Source organism: Papio anubis, chromosome 10 (genome assembly GCF_008728515.1).
Source record: "Papio anubis isolate 15944 chromosome 10, Panubis1.0, whole genome shotgun sequence".
In the NCBI taxonomy this organism is placed as follows: domain Eukaryota; kingdom Metazoa; phylum Chordata; class Mammalia; order Primates; family Cercopithecidae; genus Papio; species Papio anubis.
This window is the reverse complement of record NC_044985.1, coordinates 81965207-81986083: the sequence shown is the minus strand read 5'-3', so window position 1 is coordinate 81986083 and position 20877 is coordinate 81965207.

Here is a 20877-nt window from a genome sequence, read left to right as displayed (position 1 = left end):
GGCACCCGCCACCACACCCAGCTAAATTTTTTGTATTTTTAGTAGAGATAGGGTTTCACCATGTTGGCTAGGCTGATCTCAAACTCCTTACCTCAGATGATCCACCTGCCTCAGCCTCCCAAAGTACTGGGATTATAGGCATGAGTCACTGCACCCAGCCTAAATCCTTCTTTTAAGTCTTCTTGTTAATATAATTGCTTTCAAAGATACATATGTACATTATGTGGGTTTTCTGAACCTTTTTTATCCCCCATATAACAGTAGATAGCTGATATTTCTCCAAGTTAACAGAGATACATCAAATTGATTCTTTTTAACAGCTGTATAATATCTCATCTTGAAAATGTAGCACAAATTATTCAACACTTCTCTAGTGACAGGCATTCACTTGATTTCCAGTTTTTGAAGGGCTTATTTTTTTCTTGCTCCCTCAAATACTGATACAAACAAATTATTCTTTTATATGTATTCTTACATATCGAATCCTTTATTTACCCAGGCTGTTTGGTTTCATAGCTGGTATTCTTAATTTTGTGTTATTTTCTTTTAATTTTTTTCTGATGTGATAGATATAAATTGATATGTTCTCTTCCTTTAATTCCATTTTTTTTCTTCATGCTAAAGTGGTGAAACATCTTGTCAAATATTTATTTCTCATTTAGTTATGTCCTTTAATAAATTATTGATTCATGTTTGTGTCAGTTAGGGATTAAACTGAGTCTTTAAAAGAAAGTCCAAATAAGAGTGACGTTCCAAGGGCTTATTTCCTTTCATACATAAACAAGTGCAGAGGTGAGCAGCCCAGTCCTGCTGCAGTGGCTCCGCTAGATTACCAGGGACCTGGGCTGCATTGAGCTTTCCCGCTCATCCCTCCTTGGGGCATGAACCCCTGTCCACATTCACAAAGTAGATACAGAGCTCCAATTAATCAGAGAAAAAATAAAGTAAACTGCAAAAGGCAAGAAGCACTTTTTCAGAAGTTCACATAGCAACCAGTGCTCCATGCCTCCTTGGCCAAGGCCACGTGACAAGGACACTCCAGTTGCAGGGGAAGGTGCAGTCTCTTAGCTGGATCCATTCCACCCTAAATGCAATTAGTGTTCTAATAGTAAGAGAAAGAAAAACAGAGAATGGTCACTAGATAGACAACTTGTCATTAGAATAATATTCTTTGCTCATTTTTTTCTATTGTCTTCGTTTCATGAATTTATAAGAACTCTTTCTCTGTGTAGCTATTAATCCTTTACTTGCCATCTGTTTGCATATATTTTTCCCTAGAGCTCTTTTGTCTACTGACACAGACACTAATTCAAGAATTATTTAGTGAGTTCCTTCTATGTGCCAGGCATTGCACTAGGAAACTCGTAAGGAATGAAACCAGCAAAAATCCCTGGGGCTTATATTCTAGTGGAAGAATATACAGGAAAAATAAAATAAAATGCACAGTATGTTAAATGGTAATAACTCTGATGAAAACAATAAAGAAAAAAGAAGGACAGGGACAGAAATATAATTTTAAGTAATGTGGTCAAAGTCCACTACTGAGAGGATGGCATTTCTAAAAGAACTTGAAGAGATGTGGGAATATTTGAGCCATCAAACTATCTATAGGAAGAGAGCGTTAGAGATCAAAGGACAGGGTAATAGAAGATTCATTCTAGTGTGTTAAAAAGAGCATAGCATGTAGGGTAGTAGAGTCACAGTGAGGAGTTTGAGTTTCACTTCTGTTGATGTGGACAACCACTAGAGGGTTTTTTGTGGAAATATATGGCCTAATTGTTTAAAGGATTGCTCTGACTGTTCTGTGGAGGATAGATTGTTGAAAGGATAAAGACATGAAATGGGTCGGATGTAGTGACTCACTCCTGTAATCCCAGCACTTTGGGAGGCTGAGGCAGATGCATCACGAGGTTAAGAGATCGAGACCATCCTGGCCAATATGATGAAACCTCGTCTCTACTAAAAATACAAAAATTAGCCGGGTGTGATGGCAGGCACCTGTAATCCCAGTTACTTGGGAGCCTGAGGCAGGAGAATCGCTTGAACCCAGGAGGCAGAAGTTGCAGTGAACCGAGATAGCACCATTGCCCTCCAGCCTAAGTGACAGAATGAGACTCCATCTCAAAAAAAAAAAAAAAAAAAAAAAAGACACAAAATGGGAGACCACTTAGGAGGCGATGGTAACCCAGATAAGAGTATATAAATGTGTGATAAGTGGTTGGATTTTGTACATATTTTGAAGATAGATCAACAAAGTTTACTGTTAGATCAGAGGTGGGCTGGAATTGAAGAAAGTCCAAAAAGACTCTAAGATGTTTGACCTAAGCAAGCAGAATAATGGATTTACCAGTAATCGTATTACAGAAGGCTTTGGGTGCAACAGATGTGGGAGGTGCTGAGAATCTGGAATTGAGGGGTGTGGTCAGAGCTGAATACTTATAAATTTGGGAAGTTTTCAATGTAAAATGTCTTTCAATGTGATGAGATTAGGTAAAATTGAGAAGAGAGTGAATTTAGTTAAAAAACAGAAAATATCCAAAGAACTATTTGTATGACAGAAGAAAAAAACAGAAAAGTAGGTGTGTTCTATCTGGGACAGTGCAGCCACTCCTCTTGGCACAATTGTCATTCACATGCTAATGACATCTGACTGTATATCTCCAGCAAAGGGGTTTTTCTTCCCACAATCAAGATGCCTTCTCACAACTCCAACACAATCTAATGAGACTTCTACAAGGCTTTCTCTTATCGCACATTCCAAACTCCTTCATTCCTAAGTTTTGCTCAAGTTGTTTATTGCCAATGATTACAAACTATCATTAAACTTCTTCTTGAAGTATTATTACTTTTATTTTAAGAAATTTAGTTATCCTTTATAGTATACATTCTCAGGCACTCTTTAAATTAAGGTATATGTTCTGTACAATTTACACATTTCTGCCAGGCATAGTAGCTCACTCCTGTAATCCCAGCACTTTGGGAGGCCGAGGCTGGTGGATTGCCTGAGCTCAGGAGTTTGAGACCAGCTTGATCAACATGGCAAAACCCTATCTCTACCCCAAAAATACAAAAATTAGCCAGGCGCAGTGACGTGTACCTCTGGTCCCAGTCATTCAGGAGTGTGAGGTGGGAGGAGCGCTTGAGCCTGGGAAGCAGAAGTTGCAGTGAGCCAAGATTGCACCACTGCGCTCCAACCTGGATGACAGAGTGAGACCTAGTCTCAAAAAGAAAAAAATTTACACATTTCCTCTTATCTTCACCTTACCTTACCTCAGGGTCTCTGTTTTTATCAACACATATGTTGTTTGACTACAGGTACTTGGTTAATCTTTTATCTAAATTACTTACATCTGCACCTGTCTATATTTTGCTCTGATAAAACAATGATGTTGTGCTTGGTTTGGGATTTTAAGGTTTCACTATTGATGTCCATCATATTCTTGTATGCACATTTTATAAAAGGAACAGAAATAGATACTCTTCAATATATCTACCTTTATTTCTTTATCGAAAAGATATCATAGAGAGTTGGCACAGGAGGAATCCCAATAGAAATATCAAAATTCTTCAAGTAGAAGAAAGTGCAATCATTAGGATCCCAGAAACCTTACAGCAAGAGGCGCAGAGTTATAGATAACTGCATTCACATACACACATGTAAACATGAAAGTCTGGAGCAACCCTGCACATGGCCTAGGTCTCACTAATGGATAGATTAATGTCCCCCTCTCAGAGCAAGAATTGGAAAACCAACTAATTGTATATATCATGATCCAATCTATTATCCATCTGGCATTCATATAATACAGTGGTCTCCAAATTATTATATGCTTCGTTATATATAAACACATGGACACGTGCCCCTGAAAAAAAGTTTTTGCAAAACATTCCTTTCCTATAGAAAGTGTTTCTTACATACTCTATTCTATATCTTTTCTTAGATTGTTGGTTATTCTCCCTAAATTTATAATATTACATACTCATGATTACATCCTGCAGTTTGAAAGAAACAGCAATTTACTGTGCCTTTTAGTACACTAAAGCAAAACAAAACAATAATAGCTAACATTTTTCAGAATGTATGCACAAGGAACTATGCTAAGCACTTTATATGGATTATCTCATCTAATCCTTAAAATAACCCTAAATATTAAGTACAATGATTATTTCCTATAGAATGTAGAGGAGGGAACTTGAGAGTTAGAATAGTCAGTTAGTTTGGCAAAGGTGACACAACATAGCCATATCATTCTAGACACAATAATTGATGATAATTGCTACATCCTATTACCTCCTATCTCATCCTCTCATCCAATCATAGCTCACAGTAGCCTCAAACTACTAGGCTCAAGCAATCCTCCCACCTCAGTCTCTCTAGTAGCTTGGATTACAGGTGCACACCATTATATCCAGCTGATTTTTCACTGGACAAACATATCTTGAAAAATATAAAAGTCTCCAAGATGCATGAATTAGAAATCCTTAGTGAGACTCTTCCTTCCCCATGTGCCCTCCATCCCAACAGCCCTTCCAGTCCTTCTTTTAGGAGGAGCTGCAGTGGTCACTCGTGGTGATTCTGATTTTCCTCATTCTAGATGTCTCCCTACATTGACTGGTATCCTTTGTTTTCATATATTATCTGCTGTCATAATGATCCTAAATGCTTATCTTTTTTCATGACCTTTCTGATTAAATGCCTGCTGCTGGTTGGCTAATTCAGTATTCCTGGTTAAATTCCTGGAGGGAAAAAATCTGTTTGGCTCAGTTCATCTTATCATAGCTAGTAAAGGCATCAGTTTGTGCTTATTCTTGCACCCTTGCATATGTGTTCCAACCTTGTGTTTACAACAGTCGTGGCACCTCATCACATATATAACACTCTACGTACATTTTGTTCTCCCTTATTAGACTGTAAATTCCTTGAGAGCAACAGGTATGTCTTGTTTACCATTGTACCAAGTAATCTTAACTAATAGGGTAGACTTGTGTAACAGAGACATGAAATTAAAGGAGTGAACTTGCTGATAGAGCAGCAACCACAAACGAGAAAGAGAGATAATGAAGTCATAGAACAATAAATTAGAAATAGGGAAGAAGTAATAGAAAGGCTATGTAGATAACATTCTGACATTACAACAAGATAGTATCCAGGGGGAGAGTATAAACATTAGGGCTGGCCAGGCACAGTGGCTCATGCCTGTAATCCCAACACTTTGGGAGACTGAGGCAGGAGGACTGATTGAGGCCAGGAGTTTGAGAATAGCCTGGGAAATATAGTGAGACACCCATCTCCACAAAAATAAGAAAAAATATCTGGGTGTGATGCTGTGCACCTGTAATCTCAGCTACTAGAGAGACTGAGGCAGAAGGACTGCTTGAGCCTAGTAGTTTGAGGCTACAGTGAGCTATGATTGGGCCACTGCACTGCTGCCTGGGCAACAAAGACCTTGTCTCTCAAAAAAAAAAAAAAAAAAAGTTAGGGTAATATAAGTAGCTCTAACCAGAGACTACACATGACCTTAACCTTCCTTCAGAAAAAGAAATGAAAGATGACGCCAAAGGGTTTTTTACCTAAGCAAGAATATGGAAGTGAATAATAGAGAACTGTGTTTGCCGCAAGCTCAAACTGCAACAAACACACATAAGATGAATTCAATATGTTGAAAACACTCAGAAAAGCAGCATTGGTCAATTTGACTAGTATTTCTGTGTTAATTAAGCAATTTTCTGAGTCAAATGTTGTCTGGTTTGAATCACAAAAAGTCTAGGAAACGAAGACATGTTGGGCTCTAGGGAAGACAAAGGGTCAGAAGGTAAATCATGTCCCAGCTATTAACATGCCAGAATTGGCTCTCATGGACCAACTTCAGGTCTTAAATCAACCAACAACTTCCAAGGCATAAGGAAACATAAGAGAATAAATGAGGCCCTGGCTGCTATGTATCTCTCTTAAACACACTTTCAAAGCCAAGCAAATGTGAGTCCCGCTATATTAAAAATCAATCCAGGCCGGGTGTGGTGGCTCACCCCTGTAATCCCAGCACTTTGAGAGGCCAAGGCAGGTGGATCCCTTGAGCCCAGGAGTTCAAGACCAGCCTGGCCAACACAGCAAAACCCCATCCCTGAAAAAAAAAAAAAAAGTAAAATAAAAAAATTAGTTGGGTGTGGTGGTGCATGCCTGTAATCCCAGCTATTTGGGAAGCTAAGACAGGAAAATCACTTGAACCCAGGAATCAGAGTTTGCAGTAAGCTGAGATTGTACCACTGTACTCCACCCTGGGCAATAGAGCAAGATGCCATCAAAAAAAAAAAAAAAAATTCCTTCTAAGAATGATAATCCTACCTCAGCCTTCCAAAACACATTACTGTTGCTACATATTCTCACCAGTATGAGAAAATCAAATTGATTTTATAGAACTAAGCTGCATATAATACTGCATGTAATCTAATGTTATTCACTATATATGCTTTTAAAATGATGCTACCAGATAATATAATGTTCAATGGGTATAATATTAGATTAAACTTGCTTCTCATTAGTCACCTAGAAATAAGTGTAATGTAAATATAAATAGCAGAAATTTAGAAAACATTTTAACTACTCCTTTATTGCTAAAAATATGTTGACTTTCCTTTTCCTTCACTCCTATCTCCTAATTTTTTGTCTCTAAATCTCTCATAGGTTTGCTTAGAGAATAATTCAGTTATCTGAATATTTCAAAAAGCATTATCCAATAGGTTCCTTAATCAGCTGTCAGTTTCTTGGTTGTTTTGCCTGTTGTCACATTTGCTTATTAGGCAAATTCTGCCCTTTGATGGCTATGCATGTGTTTCCAAGGACAGAACTGGCCTTGTGTTTGTATGTCTCTTCACTGTTTTCATTGCTACTCAGACTGTGCTTCTATTGACCAACTCCATGGATTTACATAAACTCCTCTTATTTTCCTACCTCATCTCATTTTTATGACTTTTTAAGTGTTAGAAAACCCACACTTCTTCTGTTGAAGCCCATCAAATTTTCGGTAGTTTCCATCAGATCACCACGTTTGAAACAGAGCAAACCTTAAGTATTCATGGTTGACTGTTAAATCCTCCTTGAATTCCTTTGGAGATCATGTAGGAAGTGATCACTTATAAGTAGGTTCTCTAGAAGGTTAATGAACAATAGTGTGGGCCATTGCTCCTGACGAAATAAACTATCTTGACCGTGTACTTTAACATGGATAATGGAAAGGCATGTTTGCTATTTTTGAGTAATAAATCCTAAAATGTAACAATGCAGAGTTTGTATTTACTTAAATTATGACTTTCATTCCAAATGCTTTGATTAGCAACCACAAGGTATATCCCATGATATATATATCTGGCATGTGATGCCATTTTCTTTATAAATAAATCATTCTCTGCCATCATTTCTAATTAAAATTTATGACTAAATATTTCAGATGGAAAAAAAATAACCACTGATATCAGGCCATTTATTGTATAACAACCGTCAACCTGACTCATGGCTGCTGAGGACTCTGCTGAAAGCTAATTTCAAGCAAGCTAAAGCCTGTGGATAGCATTGAGGCAAAGTGTGTTGATAAACAAAGGAGGAGGCTCCGTAATAAGGTGAAAACACAGAAACTACTCCAACTTTAAGAGTAGTAAGAACATCCCATTCTTATTATGATGACGATAAAGATCAGGAGTAGAGGAAAATCAATTGGACGACCAGTCATCATTTGCAAAAACCCATTGCTTTAAGATAAGCTATCCTGGTTTGGGAGTACAGAAGAAATATATTCTACATCACTGCATGCAATGTAAAATGGAAAATATTTCAAATGGCCAAAAACATATCGAATATGTATTGCTAATTAAAGTTGTACACAAGCAGGCGCAACATTCTAGGGAGTTGCCAAAATGACAGTACTCACTGATTTAAGTGAAATTAGTCTAAAAAGACCAATAGAAGATGTGAGCTTAGGAAAGAGTTCTCAATAAAAAGTTAGGAGAAGTCAAAGGGAAGAGTGAGGAGGACCGTGAAAATGAAGCAGTTGCCACATGCAAAGCCCAGGTTGTAAGAGTTTATGCTCCTGTTTGGAATGCTACACACACTTATTTGGCTGAAAAATATAAAGTGTCTCTTATAAGCTTGGTATTTACAATAATAAGAACTAGAAGGTCTGGTTGGAGACTATAGTCCCATAGCTTCCAAGGGCCAAGTTATCACTCAATAAAAAATGCATTGAATGGAAACATGCATGCGTGAACGGGGAGAGACAAGAAAACTAACACTGGTAGACTACCTACTACATAGGTGAAAGTGCTAGGTACTTTCACCTATGTTACTTGATTTTATCCTTCAACTCCAAAATTTAGGTATCATCTCATTTTTGCAGATAAGCAAATTGAGGCATAAAGAGAACTGACCCAAGGTCAAAGAGCTAGAAACTGGGAGAACAAGGATTTGAGTGGAGAGCTAGATAACTTCTTGTTCTTTTTTACATTATGACTTTAAATCTATCTTTAAATCTTTTTTTCTTTTTTTTTTCTTTTTCTTTTTCTTTTTCTTTTTTCTTTTTTTTTTTTTTTTTGAGATAGGGGCTCTCTCTGTCACCTATGCTGGAATGCAGTGGCATGATCATAGCTCACTGCAGCCTTACTCCTGAGCTCAATTGATCTTTCTGCCTCAGCCTCCCAAGTAGTAGCTGGAACTACAGGTTTTTACCACCATGCCTGGCTTTTTTTTTTTTTTTTTCTTTCATAGAGATGGGGGTCTTGCTATGTTGCCCTGGCTGCTCTTAAACTCCTAGCCTCAAGAGATCCACCTGCTTTAACCTTTCATTTAAATCTTAAATGAAAGAAAGGTTTCTCTTAGGAAAGAAGGCAGGCACAGTAGATGGAGCACTCCTCCCTTCTGAATGGGCCTCCCTACTCATTGTTCTCTACTTTCTATCATCTGTAGATTGACTTGCCTATTCTTCACAGACAGTAACCACCACTGGCCTTCTGCTTGTTTATTTGCTTTGAAATAGTCATTGTTTTGTGGTTACTGACCCAACTCCTTTGCAAATATTATAGAGTCTTTTAGACATCTTCTTTGGGGTGGTCAGCCAGTAAGCCCAACTGTATCATGTGTTATTTATCAAAGTAAAATTATATGGCTAGAAAAACACAGCACACAAATTATAGAGAGATACTTACATCTTCAGGCCAATATCCACAGCGCATTGTTTGCCTTCTGAAAAGCAGGTATTTATTTACATCATATTATGCAGTGAAACAAAAAATAATCTGGAATTTGTAAGTTAATTGACTGGAAATAATTCTATCCAATGAATTAATGATGTCTATTTGTTCACGTTTTTCTGCATGTAATCTGACCTATATGTTTTAAAAATATAAACTTCTTTCAGCATTTATTTTAAATTATGACATTATTTATGTTCATGTCAACTGATTTTTGGTGTACTGCACTTTTATTTTTGATAAGATTATTGACAAACCCATTCCTACATGAAGACAAAAGGCACAGAACATATATATATTATATATTATATATATAATACATATATGTGCTCATCTCTGACATTAATGTAACTAATCTTTTTTAAAAGTATCATTAGTCTACATTTGCTGCCATAACACATTATTAATCTTTCATGATCAAATGTACGCCAAATATACATTTCTTACCTGAGGAGAGATTAAGTAAATCCAATTATGCCCATTTTGGTAAATCCAGTCATGCCCTTATCATAATATGGCCAAAGCAACAAAGGCAGACAGAAGATTCTTAGGCAAACACCATTTCCAAGAATGCCAATGTTTATTGCCATTGAGTAGGTCCTATATAGAATTGGAACAAATATAATAAACTTTTGTGCACACTCTGACTACTGAGAATGGATCTGTACCACAGAAATTATTTTTTCACTTTGTTCTGTAAAACAAACAAACAAACAAAAAGAACTAGCAAATACCTTGAAGATTCATTCCCAGAGGTACAATACTCTCCCTCTACCTCAAATCCACCCCTGTAATCCACTCTGCTCTGGTCTTTAACATATTGAGGCAGTTCAATATTTCTGTCAATGTTCATTACCTCCAAATACAATTATTATCATGCTCCAAAATACAAAAATGAATCTGATGTAATTCTCCTGTCCTCAAAGAGTTTACAGCTTGCTGGGGGAGAAAGAGAGTAGACAAGTGTAAAGCAATGCGTTGTGTGATGTAAGAGAATTATGCAGCAGCATGTGGTGGTAGGTGCACTCCTTTCTCCAAATATCCTCTTTTGTATCCACTGATTCACATGGTAGCCGAGGAGCTTCAAAGTAGGTAAAGCCAACTTGTACTGTCTCTTAATTGGTGTTTAGTTTTATCTGCCTGCCTAGGGGGAAGTCAAAATCCAGAGCCAGGATTATAGTATCCCTGAGAGAATGTATCATATGGACTAGAGTTTGGAAGAGTGCATGTCCACTAGTGAAGGTGCATGTCAGAGGAAAGGAAAGCTTGCAGGTAAGGCATCTTGGTGAGTACTTGAGCCCATCCAGACTCAGCAAATGTGGTGGCGTGTGTGCACAATGGAAAGGGAGAATTCTGTGATGAAACGAAGGAACTTCATAAGCTCTACAGCGTGCCAGAGCCCAAGCAAACCTCCTGCAGATACCTCTTACTGAGGGTAACCCCAGAGAGAGAAGAGTTCTGTGCTCATCATGGTGGAGACTGCTAAGCAGCTGCACTAACGCAGGTCCCTGTGGCACAAAGAGGATAGCTTTGGTGATAGTTACGGCAGCTCAGAGCAGTCAAAGACAGTTTTTCAGACCACTCGAGATAATTCCAGAGTTATAAGCCAGGTGATGAAGTTTTTCTACCCTACAGGAAGGAATTTATACTTTATCCTAAAGCCTGTTGAAGACTTTTATTGAAATCAATGGTTTAATCAGATTTCTGTTTTAGGACAATCACTCTGGTAGTTTGGGGGAATTGGCTGGAATGAATTAAGGCATGAACACCCTGGCTTGGCCTGAACCAGTTAGGTAGGACAGCACTGCCATTTGCTGCCTTCTCCACAGATAAGTCAAGAAGACACAGCAGATTTCAGAGGGGGGAAAATTATCCCATTCACCAGGGATGACCCAACCAGGAAATACATGGAACAGTTAGGGGTCATATTGAGCAATCAAACTATGACAAATCAAATTTTAAACGTTGTATTTGTGAGAGGAGTTGAGGAAGACAACATAATAGTTCAGAAATGGTGTTACAAATGAGAAAGAAACTGCAATAACCACATACATTTGGAAATCCTTCCAAAAAATAAAAATTACGTGTTATATTTTTAACCTTTATCTTCACTGGAAGGCAACCATTATGGTAAGTAGATTAATTGAGAACTGAATTAAAAACTTGGCAAATGGCTTCTAAAGACATGACCAGGTCGGTAACCCATTGTTTGGACCATAATATACATACAAGGTATCCCACCATTCCATGAGACACTTGCTGTTGGCCAGTCATCAGTTTATGAACAGCTCTTATCCACTTAAGTTTCATAAATTTTTCCCATAAAGTAGTCCTTTTCAATGTATACCATGGGCTAGAAACCAACAGAATTTGCTTTTGGAAATAATTTTTGTGACTAATCCTTTTTCACAGGGTACAACTACTTTATCTCAGTGCTTGTGATGATGAAATATGCACATATCACCAAATACTCAGAAGGTCTCACCCAGTCATAGTTAAAATGAGTTAAGGAGCTGCTTCTACAAAGTTAAAATGTCATCTACAAATTTAGTGAGATTAGCACTAAGGGGAAAAAAAGTTCAAAAAAGTAAAAAAAGATGTACAGATTTTAACATTATGCTAGCTTCATTGAAATAAGCAATCTCCCAGGTTTTACATCTAGGGAAAAAAAATCTATTCCGTTTTCAATTAACCTTCAGATCAAATATTCCAATAATCTGATATTTCTCCATAATATATGCATCAGGGGAAGTATTTATAATATTAATTCTGAGGATATTCTCATAAAAATTAAGCCCTTCAAAAATTTCATAGAGTCTGGTTCCATTTTCATGTCCAACAGTCACAAAAACATTCTATGACCTCCCTTGCATCTGTTGTTTTAAAATAACTACACAATAATGTATGATTTCTATTCTTATTTTGTTGAAACCACTGGCATTTGCCCAAGCCGTAAACAAAAACAGCATTCTAGAAACCGCCAGACATCAAGTATGCAATTTTCTTCCCTAATACTTGGTCTAAAAGAAAGCCTACACTCGCACATTTACTGTAACCATTGAGCATGCATTCATATTCTACCACCATCTAGTTAAATTCATTTTTAATGAGTCACATCATGAAGCACTGTATATTTTTGTTGCTAAATTTATTAACATATACTTAAGGGCATATAGTTATAAAGTTTTTCTTGTGGTGTTTGTGTTTGTACTAATTTTTGCTAATTTTCTTTTGTTTTTCCAAGGAATATTTTTGTCTTTCTAAACCTCAAGAATTACCTTTGATGTGGTTATCAAGAAAAAAATTCAGCACTTTTAGTATCCATAGGCATATATTTCTAATATGTACTATCCATATACTTTGAAAATTATTTTGGGAGATAAACCTGGCATGCAAAATTTTCCATCAAAATTTCCTCCACTCCTTCAGTCCCAGGTATTAAAAATAGAAGGCAGCAGTTATAATGAATGTGTTATGTAAATAAATTTAATAATAAGATTCAGGGTCTATAGGTTACAATAGTGAAGCAAAGTAATCCATGTTTTCAACAGGAATAAAAAATGCAGCCAAGCATGGTGGCTCATGTCTGTAATCCTAGCACTTTGGGAGGCCAACGCAGGTGGATCACTTGAGGTCAAGAGTTCAAAACCAGCCTGGCCAACATGGTGAAACCCCATCGCTACTAAAAATACAAAAAAAAAAAAAAATAGCTGGGCATGGTGGCAGGCATCTGATCCCAGCTACTCGGAAGGCTGAGGTAGGAAAATCGCTTGAACCCGGGAGGTGGAAGTTGCAACAAGCCAAGGCCTTGCCACTGCACTCCAGCCTGGGAGACAGAGCGAGACTCCAGCTCAAGAAAAAAAAAGAAGGCAGCAATGTGAGACAGTGGAAGCGAGCATGGGCTTTGGCATGACCAGACTTAGTTTGAATCAGAGTTTTACAAAAAGTTATTTAATCTCTCAAAATCTGTTTCTTCTACTGGAAAATGAAAGTACTATTACCCACTTAAGAGCTGTTAAAATGAACGAGTGAAATCTGCTCAAAAACTGCTTATACCTTGGACATACAAATTAATATTAAACAAAACAGCAAGCTAAAAGTTTTGTCATTTTTATTCTACATATTTGTAGATATTTTATATGTAAATCTACATGTGTTCATATCATAGTATCCATATGCACTCCACAGAAAGCATTTGTGTACTGACATACACAAATGTCCACGATGGAGCAAACTTATGTGAAGACCTGAGCTAGATAAAGTGTAGAGAGACCTTATTTTCCTATTAAGGTCAGTTATATACATGCATCATTGCTAAATAGGAAATTGGAAGTTTATTCAATGTCAAGAAAAGCCATTTAGCCACTGATGATTCACATTTTGCCTTGAGTAGTCTGGCAGGAAACTGGCATATCACTTGTTGGCAAATCTGAACGGTATTAAATTGAACAGGTAAAAAATAGACTTGTGAATTAACCAAATTAAATTTGCAATACATATTTCCGAATGGCAAGGAGCAAGGAATGGTGATGTAATTTACAGAAAGTATAAGGATCCACAACATAGTCATCCTTTCCAAAATCAAACCTCTGGAGCATTCTAGAACTCCCACCTCTGGGGTAACAGTGTACAGCTGCAGGCTGCATGGTCTTTGAGCCCTCAGTCTCCTGACACCACAGCCAGAAGTCACTGGTCCTTTTTCTGTCAGAAAGATGATAAGGTTAGTCAAAGTCCTATGTACATCTACCTAGTAAAGCATATTTATTTCTGTTCACTTACTTTTATAAACCTTCATTTATCTCCATTTCTAGTTTATGTTCATTGCCATTTTGATTCTGACTCACTTCTCTACTTTGACTTCCAGTTTCTGACTATTTCCTGGATCCAGACAATCTCTTGACTTTCTCTGATTCACTAGTTTCTGTCTTCACTGATTGTGGTTGTAACTTGAATCTCTAATTCTGTTTCCTTTCCTCCATTCCCCATTTTCTTTGATTCTACCAGTGATTTAAAAAAAAAAAAAAAAAAATCTGTATAGTATTCCAGGTAACTACACTCCATGGAGACAATAAGGAAATTATTTATCTCAACATTCTAATCGCTGAACAGGAGAAGGAAATTCCTATTATACTTCTAGGAATGAAATTATGCCATTCAGCCCAAGGGAATATGAGTTAGTTCTCAAAGAGGAACTGCTTGTGCTGCATGAACATTTTCAGAGAGATATTTTTTACTTTTGTGTGTTCAACATAACAACTAAAATACAATTTCAGGGGAGGTAGGAAGAACCTGGAATTGCCTCTCTTAGATGTTGACTTTTTTAGTTTTTCCACAAATCCAAGTAAAATCAAAATATAACTAATTTAGAATACTAAACTAACTCCAAAGACTTGACTGGATCCTTCAGCAAAATTAGACCTCCTGGGCACAGTCCCAAGAGACAAGCTGATGTCCTGATGTTTCAAAAACAGTAACAAAGAGAAATGAGGTTTCCAACCACCAGTCTTTTTTCCATTTTAAACACACAAGTCTTGGAGTACTGATTTTAACCATGGCAAACCCATCCTCAGCCCACAGTCTGGATATCACTGGAAGATACAGGCTCTGTCAGACTAGCACCTCTCCATGTCTGGGATGAATGGTGATTTTGCTTCCAAAGTGTTCTGTATTTCTATGTTGCACTTCTCCAACCCTCCAAAATGTCATAGCTATTCATTGGTTTATTACAGCATTACTAAATGGAGACCATATGAGATGCCCATTCCAAAGCCAGCCACTAGCTTTGGTCGGCATTTATATTCTCCCTTCTGCCTTCCCCTTTGGAAAAGTGTCAAAAGTTCAGTTGGACCCATGGTATACAGCAAACACTTAATTGCCTCCTGTTGGGAACAGTTTTCTCCCTCCTGCCCCATGTTATTCTAGGTACCATTTTACATCTGTTTTCTTCTCCCACCTAAATCTCAGTGTTATATCATATTAGATAAGACAGTCTACTTCAGGAGCTTTTCTTTATCTCTTATCATCCTTATATGTTAGTCACTTTTCTTTCACACAATGGAATTCAGAAGAAGAGCAACAAAAAGGAGTTGACATCTTTTCCTAAATGGAAGAAAAACACCTGTCATTTTGAAGTCATGCTATCTTGGTGTCATATATAGCATGCCTCTATTATTTTTCTGTAATGCCTAGAAAACCAAAAGTCTATAGTCCTAGGCATATGAGGGCAAAAAACTAAAAATAAAAATACTCCCCCTTCACAAAAAAATTAATGCAAATGAAATGAAGATCAACAACCCAGAGGCCTTGGACTACAGGTGTGCCCCTTCATACACAATGTAGGCTTGTTACAATACAGAAAGCTACAGACCTCGTGGACACTCCCAAATACCTGCCAAGTCATGCTGTCCTGGAAAAAAACTATAGTCAAGACAAGAAGAAACAACTGTGTAAGGATAAACTCCAGCTCAATTTCAGAAATACGTCCTAGCTCTATGAAGAATGAGCTGAGAAACACATCTGTTATGTAGCAGGCAAAGAATGGTGTACACGTGCAAAAGAAAATGGTATGACAAAGGAAGAGAGGTAAAGCTGAGAATAGCAAAATGCGTGCTTCTGGTCTAAAAGACACAGAATGCATGAATGCTTGTTCTTGCACAGGGAAAGATCTCTTCATTTTTATAGCCAAACTTTCAACAAATATTCACTTAATACTACCTGCTGGACCCATAAGACAGACAAAGTTCTGTTGATAAGTTGCTCTTGGCACCAGGTAGCAGTGACTTTGATTTTAGTTTCACTATTATCAAGTGCCTTTTACAATGTGTTAGTTTCACAGTTGTCTTTACGTGTTCCTAAATGGTTCTCCACAAGTATGGAGGGCTTATGGGAAAAGCAATCTACCTGTCTATGGACAAGTTCCCAATACAGACCAAACTGTATATACAACTTACAGGGAACAGAGATTATATTATCATCAGTCATAAGTATGTGCCTATAAAGGTTGGGTCATCATTCTCCCTCTCAAACATGACCCAAATTTGTGCATGTCAGTTCTCACAGCCAGCGCATGCTCTTAATATTGAACATGAAGGATAGAAAGAGCCCCATGTTCAAAATTAGACAAGAAAACTGGACAATGATAATGTATGTGGGATAGTGTCCATGTATATTAAATTATAACAATATTGAAAATTTTATTTCCAATAAAAGAAATGTCTTTTTAATTCTGCTAAAGTAAATGATTCACAGGATGCCTGCGATGCCATTCTTGATCAATTCATTGTTTTCCTTTTTATCTCCAGTTGCCAAGTGTATAGAATGTGACTTGGTGGGTGGATGGATGGATGGATGAATGGATGGAAGGATGGATGGATGGATGATTAGCTGTGGTTAATTATATATTTGCCTCTCAATATTTATTCATTTAAATTTCCAAACTTTCCACTATTATCTGAAATATATTCCCTGACATTTTTTAAGAACTTTATTTTCTACTCTTTTATTAATTTTCAAATGCTACATTTCTTCCACTCTTCCACAATGCATCCGGTACATTCAGGATTTCTCAGCTCCTAAAAAAGGGCACAAGGAGCCCCTATTGCACCTCTCCCTGCCATAAAAGACCTGAGTTTTAATACTCTGCATTCATGCATACACCTTTCTATCCGCTTAAGTCCTATTAACAAAATTAAAATATTTATCCTAAGAGTTGCCTCTGCCAAGGGCTCTGATTTTTCTCTGCTAAATGATCAAGTAATGATGATCACTTAATCATTCAAAGACTTCTTGATGACTCGTGCCTAGAGAGCCACAGCAGGGAAGTTCCTTCATGCCAAGTATCATCTAGTTGCTGTGCAGGAGCTGAGTAATGTCAGTGGCAAGCCATGGCAGGGGAAGAAAATAGAAAATTGGTGTATGTAACAGCATTTCACAAAGGTTAAAAGCTCAATGTAAATATAATGTTATCAGGAAAAAAACAGTTAGCTCAATGGCTAAGAGTATGGACCCTGGCAAGCATCTGCCGGGGTTCGTCATTCTGGCTGGGCCACTCACTAGCTGTGTGACCTTTAGCAAGTGACTTGCTGTCTCTGTGTCATAGTTTCCTCTGTAAAATGGGTATGATAATTGTACCTACCTCTTAGAGGTAACGAGATAATTAAATTCATTGAATAATGTGAAGTGCTTTGAATAGTGCCTGGCACAAAGTACTCAAATGTTAACAGTTATTATCATTTTTATTACAATTATTATTTTTTATTATTATTGCTTTGAAGACAAAAAGGAAAAACAAATAAGATATAGAAAAGCCCAGAATGGGGAAAGGGAAAAAACACGGCCAAAGCTTTTGATGGTCAAAGGCTGCTTTGTGCTATCATGTTGTGCTTAATTCAAATCTATCTCCCACCCCACAGACACAGGAACACTTATGAACAAAGTAGTTCACTAAAATTCTCAAAACAATATGTCAATGGCAAGCCTTCTAACTGTTATTTTTCAAGAAATATTCATTTTCTGCAACTGCCTAAAAACTAAAATGTCCCATTTTCTTTAAGTATAAAATATTAGAAATATCATCAACTCTTTAGTAGCCTGCATGTCTTCAGATTAACTCTACAACCAAAACTTCTTCCTGTAAGTAGCCCCCAAAATAGTCTCTTTTTTTTTTCTTTATTCCACAAAGTATCAGTCCAGGCTCTGAATACCCCTTTACTTTGAAATCTGACTTTTCTAAACAACAGATGCTGAGAGGTTTATTAGTCTTCTTCAATGCAAAAATATATATTACTTTCTTCTAGAAATTCCATTGCCTTGTGTAAAAGGATGACATTCCTTTCTATGTTCACAAGGTTTGTTTTCAGGTGGACCTAAGTCCTCACATTTCTTCAATCTTTCTTATCTGAATGTTCTATTCTGTTCCAGTCCTCTCTATTGTACTGTCTTTTGTTCAGAGAATCCTTTATCTCCTTTTCTCAACTCACCAACATTAATCTGATTTTACCACCTACATTTTCAGTGGCATGCTTGTTCACATTCATTTGACAGGTATTTATCGTGTGTCTACTATTGTGTATCCTAGCATTGCAGATACAGCAGAGAATAAAAATAGACAACATTTCTACTTTCACATAGCTTATATTTTAGCTGGGAAAGGCACACAACAAATAAATAAATATATAATGTCTAGATGGTAATGGGTTTTAAACAAAACTTAAGCAGACTAAGAGGACACCCACTAAAGGTAGAACTATCTAGACAGCTTGATTAGAGAGGGCCCTTCTGATATGATGATATTTGAGTAGACATCTGAATAAGGTGAGGGGGTAAAAGATGTAAAAATCTGATGTATCGTCCTAGGTAGAAGCCCAGGTATCAGCATCTTTAACAGAAGGAAAATTACTTAACTTCTATAAGCCTCAGTTTTCTTCTCTGTAAAATAGCAATGATGATAACATCATTGTTTTGGGGTTATTGTAAAAATTAGAGCTAATGTCTGTAAGAAAGTTTAAAAATTTAGGATACACCGACAATACTTTCTGAAAATTTAGGATACACCCATTATGCTTTCTGAAAACTGCCTAAAAAGCATTTCAGAGTTTATAGCAAATTAAGTAGTTTCTTAAACAGAAGTCTGAAAAACTGACAAATCTCTGAGTCCCAGTATTCTAATTTTCTGGATGTAAGATCTTGGGAAGCTTATATGATTTCTCCAAATGTGCATTTCTTTGTCTGTATAATGGGTTGTGTTAAGGCCGTGCACGGTGGCTCACGCCTGTAATCTCAGCACTTTGGGAGACTAAGGGAGGAGGATCACTTGAACCCAGGAATTCAAGACCAGCATGGGCAACATGGCAAGACCCCATCTCTACTAAAAATATAAAAAATTAGCCTGGCATGGTAGCGTGCATCTGTAGTCCCAGCTCTCCAGAAGGCTGAGTTGGGGAAGACTACTTGACCTAAGGAGGTTGAGGCTGCCATGAGCAGTGATAACGCCACTGTACTCCAGCCTGGACAACAATGTGACACACTGTCTCAAAAAAAAAAATAGGATTAAATAAGTTGATGTATGAAAAAGTCCTAGCACAATGCTTGACCTAAACAAATGTTGATTTCTTTTTCCACAGCTTTTTCTACAGTTACTTAGGTAGGGTAGCACAATTTGTTCAGATAATTTATGCACAGAATTAAACATGTTACCTCTTATAGATTAAATATTTAAAGGTGATCCCGTATGGTCACAATGACCTTGAGGTTATTGGGGTATTGGGAGAAGGCAGAGAGGAGCAAGAAAATTAAGTCGTTGGCCTGTGACCAACTGCTTCTACCACGTACTCCAAAAGTAGCCTTTTACAGAATTTTTCTCTATTAAAAACAAAAAAGTTTTTCCTCAAGAAAGTTTGTTTAAGTCAGGAGAGATTTATCGTTTTACCAAAAGTGGAGAAGTCCTTGAAAACACCCAAAGGTATCCTTACTAAAAAATTCCTCAAGAAGTTTGACCTTGCTACACTCCCCAAATTCCTAATCCCATAAAAAAATGGCCCCCAAAAGGGGAGGGGATGGCGAGGCCTCCTCCAAAAATTACTACATGTTCAACTGTCTGGCTGAATGCTAAAATAAAACATTTTTAAAATAAAAAATAAAAGTTATTGCATCCAATATTGATTAAAGGTAAAAAGACCAATGTGTTCAAAGTCAATTGAAGAAAACAAAGGGTGCAAACACAAGATAAAGTAGCATCACTTTGAGGAACTAGTTTAAACCAGAAAGCAAGCTTTAAAACAGAAAAGACAAAATACAATTCAAATCCTGGCTGAGTTCCAAATTTGGACATAAATCCTTTCACAGATGATATGCTAAAATGGGTTTGTTCATTCAGCAACTATTATGAAGAGCCTACTGCATGTCAGTTATCTCTCTGGGCACTGGGGAAGCAAAAGCAGACACAACAGACAAAACCCCTGCCCTTTGGGGCGTACACATGGATGGCAACAAGAGATGATACACAGGTGAGAGATACGGCAAGTCAGATGGTGATAAGTGCCATGGAAAAAAATAAAGCCAGAAAGTTGCATGAAATGCAGAGTCCACTCGGGAGGATTCCTTTTTTGTTTGGTTGGTTGGTTGGTTTTTTTTGAGACAGAGTCTTGCTTTGTCACCCAGGCTGGAGTGCAGTGGTGCGATCTTGGCTCACTGCAATCTCTGCCTCCCGGGTTCAAGCGATTCTCCTGCCTCAGCCTCCCAAGTAGCTAGGACTACAGGCATGCACCACCATGCCCAGCTATTTCTTGTATTTTTAGTAGGGACGGGGTTTCACCATGTTAGCCAAGCTGCTCTTGAACTCCTGACCTCAGGCAACCCACCTGCCTTGGCCTCCCAAAGTACTGGGATTACAGGTGTGAGCCACTGCACCCAGCTGAAGGCTGCTATTTTTAAGAGTGGTCAGGGACGTCCTACCCAGTACATAGATGACTTTGGGGAAAGATGAGGAAGTGAGTCATGAAGGTATCAGGGAAAGGAGCACTCTAGGAAGAGAAAATAACAAATCCCTTGGGGGCAGGGATTTTCCTGGATTATCAAGCAAGTGCAAAGTGGGACATGTGGCTGGCATGAAGTGAGCCAGGGATCAGAGTAAGGGAAGAAGCC